Consider the following 13025-nt stretch of genomic DNA (forward strand, 5'->3'; position numbering starts at 1 on the left):
ACGGCACAGAACTGGCCGAGTACCTGCAATCCCACGGCATCAAACACCGCCGCATAACCCCACGGTGGCCGCAAGCAAACGGAGAGGTTGAGAGACTGATGAGGACTCTAAACAAAACTGTTCAGATTGCCCTGGCAGACGGCCTCAACGTCGAGCTAGCTCTCTACCAATTCCTGCGGGAGTACCGGCTGACACCCCACTGCACCACCGGGGTTCCCCCGAGCCACCTATGTCTGGGCCGAGCGATCCGGGACACTATCCCGCACCACCCTGTGTGGGAGTCATCACCAGACCCACCCAATCGCTCCACAGAAAATCGACTAAAAACGAACCAAGAAGCCTCCCGGCGGCGGAGAGCGGCGGACAGTACAATCCAGGTCGGCGACCAGGTGCTAGTGAAAGACCGGCACCCCGGGGGAAAATTCCGCCTGCCCTTCGAGCTGGCCCCATGGACTGTCACCAATGTACAAGGGACCCTGGTCACGGCCGTCAGAGGCGGCGATAAAGTAACTAGAAACGTGTCATTTTTCAAGAAAACCCCGCGCGAAGAGGAGGAAGACCTCCAGGAGTTTGAAGACTACTACCCAACCCCATCTCACAGCCCTCGGAACCCCCCAGGAGCGGAAGAGCCCCAGAGGGCGGAGAACGCCGGAAAGGACTCTTCGGCGTCAACTGAAAGGGAGGAGGTGCCACAAGCGGCGCCGAGCCGCCCAGACCCGGTGGTGGCGGACGGCTCAGAGGACATGTTTCTCACCCAATCAGATGGGCGCAGCCAGAGCCAGTATCACCTACGCCCGCGACCATCCCAGAGGTACAGAGACTTTGTGGCTCGCTGTCAACTGTGGGAGTGAGGGAAGGCTGCCCCTCCAACGGACAACCAAGTAAGACTGTTCCTTTGTTTTCCATAAGACTTTTGTTAGAGACTGTTAAACTGTTGGGTCGCTATAGGCGACTAGTTTCGTTGGGTTTCAATTCTGGGTAAAGGAGGAATGTAATGTTGCGCGACGGACCGAACCATTGCCCGAGGGTCCGCGTGCGTGTGTTAGGGTCACACCCCCCCCCCCCCCCCTAGCGTAGCCGGAGTTGGGTGAGCCTGACGTCCCCTCGGACGGCACGCACAAATGTCAATAAAAAGCCCATGGCTCTGGGCGTGGCAGGCATTACACTGACCACCACTAGTACACCTGTGTCCACGAGCGTTTCATTTGTAGGCCTGGGGCCCGATATTACAGCCCGTAAGATAACGTCATACTTATGTTGTATGAAATAAACCTGCAGCAGTTCTTCACCCACAATGAAAGTGTCAGTGTAATCTATGGGTGACGTCTGTGCATGCGTGTTGAGTGGAGCGGATGACGGTGTGGTCACTATCGGGTTATTACTTGCAGGAATCGGGAGGCGGGAGACCAGCCTTGAAATCGGTAGTCTCCTGCCTGAATCGGGAGGGTTGGCATGTCTGCTATTGTACAGCGCTCTGTCACCTTCGGGTAATGTCCGCGCTTTATAAAATGCACTAAATAAATAAAACGGTGAGAAACAAACAGAGTGACTGGGAGGTGAGACTGTTTTTGAGATGCCAGACTTATAAAACAACGAGGACACATAGGACAAAGTAATTTTAGCTAAGAAATGCAAGATGACGCTCGGATAAAGCGCTCTAATGACTCCAGGGCAAGTAATCGCTTCAAAAACCTCCAAAACCAACATTTGTTTATAGAGCGCTCTCCTGGTAATGATGGTCGGACAATGGAGATCTGTGTTTCTCCAATGCGCTGCTGCGCATGTCTGAGACCAGTAGCGTGCACTGAGCGTGCGCCGAGCGTGCGCCATAGGGTGGTGTTCTTCTACTGCGCATGCTCTTTCATACATGATTGTCCCACGCATGCGCATCATCGGACGTCAGTTGTGTACACAGTCAGGTTTCCATCGAAGTCCTGTTAACGTCTTAGAAAGAACACATTGGCGTCGGGTTTAGGGTCTATATTTCATATATTTAATTGCGGGCTCTGGACATCCGTGTTGTTCGTCTTCTGCATACCCATTTGCCCTTCAAACTCCATTTTTAACCTGTGAAGTTGCAAACCAGAGCTGGAAGGAAAATGTCCCACCGGGGAGCTGAAAACGTGAGTAATATTTATACAGACTATGTACATTTGTCAGGGAGACGGTGGCTGTGGGATATATAGTATTGTATTAGAATATTTCCTGTATCTAAGGAGCGCCCCCTGGCTCCGCCCTTCTGTACCCTGTGGCATACACCATACTGTAAGTGTGGTTGCTTTACCTCGGTCTCCCAGCATCCAGTGCCACACTCTTGCAAAGACACTGCCGTCAGCAGCTGCTATATCACTAAGTGCCAGGGTACTCTCTCTACCTGCCCTCGCAGGGTGAAAGGCTGATACATCTTTGTGGGGATTACAGCTCCAGGGTTGCCACCTTGCCGGTTTTACCGACATGACCAGTATTTTATTGCCCCAGCCGATATAAAGTGAGAAAAATCTCTCAAATCCGGTATTTGACCCGTTAGCAGTACTTGCTTAAAACAGGAAACCTAAATGACTCTTGACTGATAATGAAAGCACCCAAGGACAGAAAGGTCATGTTATAAATGTAAATAGACGATTTTATTTAGAGTTCGGGCTACGTATCATGTCCGGGCTTTTGCAGAGACTTAACACGAATACATTAAATAATTATTTACCGGTGTTTTTCAATAACAAGTAAATATAAGGGTGCAAACATGGGAGGGATTTGAACTGGGGCCAGGAGGACTATGATTCAGGGTAATGAAAATTATTGGCAAGTAATTATCCGTCCTCTTCGTCCTTCCCATATTGAGGAAGTACCAAGCATAACATTTGGAGAGACAAATAATTTAATGAAGAAAAAAGTGTATTTAAGAACAATTACTTGATTGCTGAATCAATAATGACAGAACCAAACTTTTTATCTGAGGATTGACCCGAGTCAAGCCTTTAAGGCATGGGTACTGACACACATTTTCTGGGAGGCCAAAAAGTACAGTTTGGGGTGTCCCAGAGAGCTGTATCTGTGCTGTGGCACTCCACACTGCCAACTCACACCCCCGTGTTTTTTATTTTTTTAAAAGGCACATTGGTGCTGTATCAAAAAGTGCATTAGCGCTATCTAAAGTAAGTGTATTTTGCACAACTTGTATTTAGTATTCCAGGCATTGAAGAATGTTACCAGACCTGCAGGTCTAGTGACTTGAGTGATCTCCTTGACCTAACTGTAATGCGCTTGACCCCTAAACTCATCTCGTCTTGTGTTCCTATGCAAATATTTATTTCTCGGAGTCACATTTTACTTCATTACCACATACAAGACCACCTTCAAATTAGAAAGTACAGCATGTCTGCTGTACAAAAAACTTGTTTTATAGGCTAAAGTTTTGCTCTGTTTATAACAAAAATATAACCCACGTATACGTTACAAATAACCCTTGACTTGCATCTTATTTCACTATAAGAATTGTCATCATGGCGGGGTAGAGGAAAGGGCAGGATTGTTTTTCAGTTCGTATTTAAATCCTCTTCCTTTTCATTATGTATATCACTAAAGCATGATGTGGTAGCACACTGTCATTTACAGACAAACATTTTCTATTGAAATGGCTTCAAACCTTCCCACTGACATGCATTTTTACTGATAAAAGTATATAGGTACAAACAATAATGTGCCAAAATCAGGTTTCAGCAAATATTTATCATGTGCACATTACTAAGTAAGGTATTCTGATTGGTTTTGACCAAATTAAAATCTTTTCTTGCGTCTCTCTTCAGAGTTACAAACGATTGCTCTCCAAACTACTGAAATCTATTTTGAAATGTTTGTTCTGTTCATTTACAAGCTGTTTAAATGTTGTGTGCTCAGTACTCTTGTCAGAAAGTTTACTTTGCAAAGTACTCTCTAACTTTCCAATCAGAGAAAGAAAAGTAAACACTAATCTCCAGGATAAAAATAAGCAGCGATTTCTCAGAAGAAATAGCTTGACATTTGACCTCTGACTTTAGACACACAGCAAATGTGACTAGATGCAAAAAAGATATAAAGTTATCTTTATTGCTAGTTCACTTTCCGAATGAACAGAACACCTGTTCTTTACCACCTTACCAGACTGGGCTAGTAGGTCCTAGAAATAGCTTGATCTGATCAACTCTGACTCGCAATTGCCAGTTGGCAAGTATATTTCTTGAGGCCTGTATTCCATCAGGGTTTGGTAAATGAAAAGGAAAAACATGCTTACCTTATTTGTGGGCACAAGCATCCATGTTGGTGTCTGTCTGCAAAACAACACGAGGACTACGTCATAGTACCATTTTTTTAAACATTATTTTCAGCTATGCTGCTATAAACCATGGCTAACAATCGCTGCCTGTAAAAAAACCGTGAGGGAGAGGGTCCACGGGAAAAGTTTAACGACCTCCAAAGACACTTTCCCAACCAACTCTGAAAGCACAATAAATTGTCTCGAAGTCTGTATTATTACTAGGTGCCTACTGGCATCCTGCACTACTCATAAGTACCTAAGCTCAACTAAATATAAGATGCCATATGGGTAACCCTCATAGGGAAACGGAGTCCCATCACTCACCCACGGGTGACATGCTTCATCATTTGGGTTCTCCTCCCGGCAGTAACTCCTAGCAGAGCCGAGGGCTACAACCCCCTCACTGTGAGGGAGGAGCACAGGGATGTTTTATTGGAATGGTCTCATAGGATATACTAAAATCCACGATATGATGAGCTGTGGGTTATTATTCGGTGACGGACGCAGTGCAAAAAAACAGAAAATTAGTGAAGTTAAAACTGGCTACTAAGAGAAAAATGTGTTTATTGTGTATCCCTTAGTGTTAGGGTTAAAACCAGTGCTAAGGCAGTTTTGAAAGAATAAACTACTACTGTCTAGTTTTAGAGGGTAGGTCGGTCTACATGTTTCAGCTATCTGTGACCTAGAAGAGTGTCTAGCTTTCCTCAGGACCTAAAAAGTATAAGCTACTGCGTGAAAAAATACAACAAAAATGTTCAGGGTGAACATATGTAAAAGAAGAAAATGGAAAGATATAACTTATCGCACCAATTATATCATTTCAAGGTACGTCTGCAAACCCAAAATGTACGGGTAAGAAACCTCACCTCACCTGACCACTGCTCAGGACGTGAGGCACCGCTCTATCCGTCGGTACCCCGGCCTTCACTGAGCCTTGGACTTAGTAATAATATAGACTTCGAGACAATTTATTGTGCTAATAATCACTGCCAACACCAATATGTCTCCTAAATTCTGCAGTAGATCTTGTATACTTTGAAGCGTTGCTTTCCTCCTTCTTTTGGTAGAAGTGTACTTGGAACCATTGTGTTGGAAGAAACTGTTTGAACTTCTTTAATGATGAAAAGTACCTATGCATACTAGACAATAGTGGAATAAATAAATCTCTTTAACCATCCCCCAACTTTCATATCATCTATCATTTCTGACCTTAGTCTTGAGAAGAGTGGAGCTGGGATTTAACAAACTCAAAACCCCCTGTCCTCCCCCAAATCACCACCACCCCGTGGCCCGAGCTCATCCCCGGAAGGGACTCCCTACTCTACTGTTGATTGTGCACTACTTTCTTCTGGATGGCTGATTTCTTGCAAGGATAACATTTAAATGGTCTTGGAATGTTCTCCTAGACGGTTTTTGCACTGGATTGTTGAGCTCTTCACCAAACAGTTTTGGACTCCTAAAAAGCTGCTTTGGTACCATCGACCTTTGGTCTGCTTCAAGTTGCCAAGGCTTCATCCACAATAGTTTTCTTTCTTCAATTGCTGCACCGGCAGAAGAAGCGATGGATCATAGAGTATTAAATCTGCCATCAGAAAGAACCAGCGGCTCAAACTTTGTTGATGGGATTCAGCAGTGCCCAATAGACTACATATTTGTTTAAGCATGGTATTTTGAGTTCTGGAATAGTTTTACAGTATTGAAATTCAGATGGAGTGACCATGGGGCTCGAAGTCTTTCGATTTTCAGCAAAGGCAATGCGTGATTCCCCCCTAGAAACCTCCTTCCATAAGCGTAGGACAATGCAGATAGACAATAAGCATCTAGAAATGTTGACCCAATTCCAAGCCTCCCAGGTTCTTACTGTTAGAGTTAAATATTATGACGGTGTGCTAATGTAGCACATACTTATAATCTCAAAGAATTATAATGCAATTGCTCCATTAGCCTCCTCCTGTAAATAGTAAAACCTGGTATGATTCCCAGTTTCAGTCTTTAAAAAACAAAGTTCAAGAAATTAAGATAAGAAAGAGGATTCTCACAAAACCTAGATGGTTGGAAAATCCTTGAAAGCGCAAAAGAGGAATATGTAGCACTAGTAAAGGCAAGGAAAAGCTGTTGTACAGCAAATTGAGAAGAAAGGATGGGAGTGGTATCTGCAAAAAATATGAAAACATTCTGGAAACTTGTGTAGACTGGGTGCAAGAAAGAGAATGATGCGACACAGTGCAAAGTACCAGAGGACGCCTAGGAACCTGACCTATGCTATATTTATAAATCAGCTTATAATAATGATGTGGAGGAATTTGGGTAAGTCAAGATGAGGACTTGTTAAGGTAAATCCCCTGAAAAGGATAATATCCTCCCTGAACTTGACAATGGTGGCAGGTCCTGACAATTAACCAGCAATTATTATAACACAAACCCCGACTGGTGGGCTAGTTTTTTAGGTCTCGCTGAGTCAGCGTGCATGCGCTGTTCGGAGAGACTTTAGTAGGTGAGTTTTCAAAGTGCTGCTGGCTGGCGACAAGCTTGCGTTCACGCGAGCGTGCACGCGTCAACCGCCAGCCTTCAGCGCCATCTGTCTTTCCTCTTACTTGCTCCCTGCCTCCGCCCCTCCCCTCGCCTTCACGCTTACAAGCGTTCGGGATTCTCCCAGTGGGTACATCTCCGTCGGGCAATATCACGCCCACCTTAAATGCTAACGATTATTTTATTGTAGCAAACAGCGCGATATAACAGAAGCATTGTACAAAAAAAGAGGTTCAGGTAGCAAACAGTATGTAAACACCGGAATCAGGCCACACACGAGAATGCTGTCACGAGCTTGCATAATGTTACAAGAGCTTCCTGTAGCAAACAGCAAAATTGAATAAACAGGCATTATGTAGCAAACAGGCTTGCCAGAATAATTAATCGGGACATAACACACCAACAGCATGTCTGGAGATAAGTAAGATTATAATGCGTGCATCCAATATTTACATTTGATTCACCATTTCCTAATAAATGCTCTTTTCAGGGGGCTGGCTGGTATGCAACAGACACATAGGTGAGTGCTGAAGTCATCAACTTTAATGCATGTTTGGACACACGTATTTGCAGGACTATTGCTACAACAATAACAGAAAGAGGACCGCCTCTCGAAATAGAACCATACTGAAGGAAGGGCTCTGTTGTCTGCAGGAGACTACCTTTAACCCTTCCATTGATGCCCATTCCATGTTTGCCTGTCACACACACAACCACACACAACCACAACCACACACACACCCAACCACACACACACCCAACCACACCCACACCCAACCACACCCAACCACACCCACACACAACCACACACACACAACCACACACACACACAACCACACACACACAACCACAGCCACACACACAACCACGCACACCACACACACACAACCACATACACACACACAGCCACAACCACACACTGCCACAACCACACACAACCACAACCACACACAACCACACACACCCACAACCACACACACCCACAACCACACACACACTTAACCACACACCCACTTAACCACACACACTCTCAACCACACACACACTCAACCACACACACACTCAACCACACACACACTCAACCACACACACACACACTCAACCACACACACACTCAACCACACACACACACTCAACCACACACACACAACCACACACACAACCAAACACTCACACACAACCACACATACAACCAAACACTCACACAACCAAACACACAGAGAGAGAGACTTAAAGACCAGGGTGTGACCGGTCGCGCCCTTGACTGGCTTTGTTCTTATCTAACAGACAGGACACAGACAGTGTGCCTTCAGCCGTTCTCCGCTAACAAGTCTTCCTTACGACAGGGGGTCCCGCAGGGCTCAGGGATTAGTCCTGTGCTCTTTAACATCTATTTGCAGCCTCTCATTCCGCTTATTAGATCTTTTGGCGTGGAGGTGGTGAATTACGTGGATGATACCCAGCTCGTGTTTTCCTTGGAAGGGATCGATTCCATTTCCTTGGAAAGCTTTCACGAGTATATGACTAGCACCACAAAGTGGCTTAAGAAGAACTTGTTACAATTCAACAGCTCTAAAACGGAAGTGGTCCTGTGTTCTTCCAGAAGATCTGATCAGCCTGTTTTACCCATCTTTCAGCTGTCCCCTACTGGCGCACCTATTACCCCTTCTAGCACAGTACGCAATCTGGGGGTGATGGTGGATCAGGATCTCCAACTGAATTCTCAGGTTAACAAAACCGTTGGCACTTGCTTCTTGCTAATCCGAGTGCTGAGAAAGATCCTCCCTTTTTTGCCTAACTCTGCTAGAACGCAGGTTGTGAGATGCGTAATTCTCAGCAGACTTGATTACTGCAACTCTCTATATCTGGGTGCGCCTAACACCCTTATAGTGAAACTGTACAGAATACAGGCCATTGCAGCGAAACTCGCTTTAAATAGGCAGCGAGGGACCTCCACCACATTAGCCTTGCGAGATTTGCATTGGCTGCCGATCCACCAGCGAATTCAATTTAAAGCTCTATGCACTGTCTTTAGGGCAGCTCATGGAATGGGCCCTAAGAACCTGCAAAGAAAATTCAGCTGGTATTCTCCAACTAGAAACCTTCATTCTGCTTCTGCATTTCTGATGAATGTAGTCAGGTTCAGGCGGTCCAGAACAGGTGGCAGATCCTTCTCTGCCGCTGCTTCTCCGCTATGGAACACTCTCCCTTTGGATCTACGTCAGGTCCAAAGTCTTATGGGTTTCAGGAAAAAGTTGAAACCGTTTTTATTCCCTAGGCTGGAGTAATTTTTCCTTCTGATATTATCTCTCTTTTCCTCCCTTCCTGTGTCACACCTCGGCTGCCCCCATTAACTTCTGGTGGGGACTCTCCTTTTTAAGCGCCAGGATACCCGTCGGGTGATAGAGCGCTATATAAGCACCTCATTACATTACATTACATCTACGTCATGTTGCACCATCCCCTACTGTATTGTGATGCACCACATTCCACCCCTTCCTATTGATATTCCCTGTCACCCCATCCCCACATTTCACACCTGACAGTTACTTATGTGTGTTAAGGCAGTTACTGTTGAGCCAGCACCTCACTAGGACATGCCTGGGGCCATACTAATAAGTTACTTTTTCTTGCAACTACGCCTACGTCTTATTACTACAAAGTGGGGACTAGCGGAGCTGAGCCCTAGTCACCTTACGAAGGAACCGACCCACGTCAGGTGCAAAATCTTACCTGGAACACAGTGTGAGTGAAGAAGAAAACTTAAATAAAATAAGACGGGAACTTCACCACTAAGCCCTGAGAGTAGCCGAAATGCAGTGGAGCACTGCTGACAAGCGATTTGAGTCGGCGCACATAGCGAAGGTTCAGCAGCACTCGGGAGCACGAGGAATGTTGCCTGTTGTTGGAAGGGCGGAAGATTGTGATGACGTTTGCTAACATACGTCATCGAGCAGACGCATCTGTACGCTGAGTATCGTGCCCAACAAGCTGCTGAAACAAAAGACGTGCCATACGTATGGCAGCCATCTTTGATGTCGGGACTTCATCAGATGTTTGTAGAGATCGCGCCTGTGTGAAGAACGGAACGTGTGCGAGGAACAGAACGCGGATGCACGCACGTGCACTTCCTAACGAAACTGACTGTGCGGACATTCTTCACTGTGTTAGTTCCAAAGTCTAATCGGGACAATAGCAGGTGGCAGCAAACACCTTAGCTGCAAAGAGAGAGAGTGTCATGGAATATCCTAAAATCCTGATATTTACAGAGGATTTATGCAGTGACCTAATTTTATTTTTAAATCTGGTGGTTCTGCTACAGTTAATCATTCATTTCATAGCTATCTTAATCGAATCGCTTCTTCACCTCCTTTCTTCTTCTAATTCTCTTACAATGACAAAAAAAGGAAATGGATTTTGAGAGCATTTACTCTTAGTGCTAACTTTAGTGAAATACTTTGTTTAAATATTCTGAGGATATATTGCACTTATATTGGTGCTTTGTTTTACAGAGGTATAGGAAACATAGACAATTTACAGCCATTGTAACCACAGAGTGGTTTATAGTAAAACACTAATTGCGAAGTTAGCTGACGACAGGTGTATAAACATGTGTGCTTTGAATCTGATGAACTAAACAAGCCCATAGCCATTTTTGGCAGCTAAGGGTGAACCATGCTTGCCTTGGAAAGAGTGGAAAGAATATTTTTATAATTATTTGGAAACATTTGATGAGAATTTCACGCCTGAGAAGAACAAGCATTTGCAATGCAAATAGGTCTCGCATTTGTGAGTTAGAGCTATTGACGTTGGCAATGTTTTTAGGTCTCGGCTAGGCAGCGCATGCGCTGTCTCCTCGAGAGATGCTGTATACAGTATTGTGGGGGAAGCTCCGCCCACTTTCTGCCCATGCTTTTCATTGGCTCAAATCTGAAATGCTGCATTCTGATTGGTTGCCAGCGTATTAGTCCCGGCTCCTTACTGCCATGATGTCATGTTTATCCTTCCATGGCTATCAGCCCCTTTACTTCAGCAACTCTTTTGTTCCCCTGCCTCCCCCTGTTCCCTCCCGCAGTTCGTAACTCTCTGGATACCCCCACTCCCCCCACCCACTCCTGTTCCTGCCTTCTTGGGCGCCTGAATTTTTATTTACAATGCAATAGGACTCGCATAAATACGAGTCCTATTGCATTTGTAAATGCTTTTTTCCCTCTGATTGGCTGGCTGCATTCCCACTCTGTTTTGCCTGACCTGACCCTCTCGCATGCTTACGATGCTATACATCGTACACATGCGCGTCAAAAGTCTGCCTCTGCCTCTTTTTAGCATCAGGAGTTGCAACGTTACGAGTCATTTTAGCTGAGAACGGCGCCATTCCTTGAAACTCCTGTTTTCGCTATCCGTACGCTTAGTGATATGAGGGGTATCTACTACGTCGCAAATAAAGTAATATTTAAGGTGAGTGCAACGGGCGCAGGTCTACGTTTTGTTTTTGTTGTAACATGATTTTGCTTTAAAGAAGCCAGTAAGTCGCGTCTTTTTCTCAGGTGTGTTTGGGCTTCCTGATTAATTGTTCTTATTACTGACGATTTGATCTCCAGGCTCCAACCTCATTTTCACAATTTATTTAATTGGTTTTTTTTCAGAATAAAACTATTTGCTCGTGCAGGTTGATTCAAGTTGAAGCTGTGTGCCTGAAGGACAGAAGGGTACTCCTTTAGGAGGTTGATTTTGGGGGCAGACAAAGGAGAATTGTGTTTCATGATGGGAAAAAGGCGCAAGCAAGACTTTAGTCAAAATCTGAACTTTTCCGGTAAAAGTGGTTTATCTCTTTCCTGTATAAAACGTATCAGCGTGGAAATACATCTTTCTATTTCGGAATTTTAGGAGTTATCTTGGCCGAGACGCGATTGTGTTTCACAGTCCAGCATTTGCATTTAAAATGTGTGCGAATGCTTGTTATAATGTATTTCTCCTAGATCACTTTGTCAATTTGACACAACTTTGCACCACTAGTTACAACTCCCTGATTGATAATATCATTATGGACACTTTTCTGAATAGATCTCCTTGTTACTCCATTTCATTAGTCCCATTCAGGTACGGCAAACTTTTCTTCTGAATTGGATGTCTTAATGTGATTCACTTTGTTTTTGTACTTACAGTCCGTTTATCTCACAGCTATTCCGGGCTACCTCTGTACACAACTCTGTACTGGGCTGCCTGCTCTGAACCAGACTGCTTGTTCGCAGAGCTTCTGAACCTGGCTGCCTGAGTCTGTACCGTGTTATCTCTGTGCAGAGCTCTGCACCGGACTGCCTCTGACTTTACTCTGCCTGGTTCCTGTTCCTGAACAGGACTGCATGTGTAGAGAGCTCTGTACCGGGCTGCCTGTCTACAGACCGAGCAGACCCCAAGTCTATATCTTGTGAGGGTCATGTGTATCTGAGTGAAAAATTGTCTAGCAAGCGCGACAAAGAATTTTCAATTCTATTAAGGACACGGAGGCGAGGATTATGCTTCTCTATCTTTACTGACATTTACAGCAGCCAATAAACAAACTTTAAACTGGCATGAACCCGGAAGGTCAACCCCTTCCTGTATGTGCACCAATCATAACACAGTCCATAACATAAGAACGTCTGACCAAGCCATAACTTCCTCTTTCTTTGCCATAATCTCCAACAGTCCAACCAAACGGGAAAACTCCACATGATGTAGATCCTAGTCCGAAGCGACCTCATCCTTTGTCGCCGAGCTGCACCCTGCAGATGCCGAAACTCCAAAAGCTCAAGTTTGCTTGTCCTGGTCACCTGGAATGGAAACCGACATCGTAACTTCCATTCGAAATAATGAACCTGCATTAAACTTACAGAATTCCAGGGTGGGTACAACACATATCAGTTATACAATATTGTTATCGGTATTGTAGCTTGGGTGGGATAATCCTCACCTCCGTGTCCTTAATAGAATTGAAAATTCTTTGTCGCGCTTGCTAGACAATTTTTCATTCTATGTCAGTCCACGGAGGCTCCGATTATGCTAGTTTAAAGTTGATCCACCACCACCGAAACCACATCCACAATAGGTTTATGGTAAAACGTTTTAAATGTGGAATCAGCAGACCAGTCCGCCACAGTCATGATATCTTGCAACCGGGAGCCCGCCCCCAATGACTTGGAAGCCATAGCTCCTCTAACGGAAT

General features: G+C 44.9%; 1 pseudogene across 1 annotated transcript in view; it reads left to right on the forward strand.

Annotated features, from left to right (window-relative positions):
* The first annotated feature begins 1885 nt into the window (after positions 1-1885).
* LOC146800035 (uncharacterized) overlaps positions 1886-13025 on the forward strand; it is a 172096-nt pseudogene continuing 160956 nt past the window's right edge. The window contains exon 1 of the transcript XR_014967612.1: positions 1886-2123. The product of XR_014967612.1 is annotated as an uncharacterized LOC146800035 (transcript). The remainder of the gene's footprint in view (positions 2124-13025) is intronic.

The sequence above is a fragment of the Triturus cristatus genome, chromosome 8, assembly GCF_964204655.1.
Source record: "Triturus cristatus chromosome 8, aTriCri1.1, whole genome shotgun sequence".
NCBI lineage: Eukaryota > Metazoa > Chordata > Amphibia > Caudata > Salamandridae > Triturus > Triturus cristatus.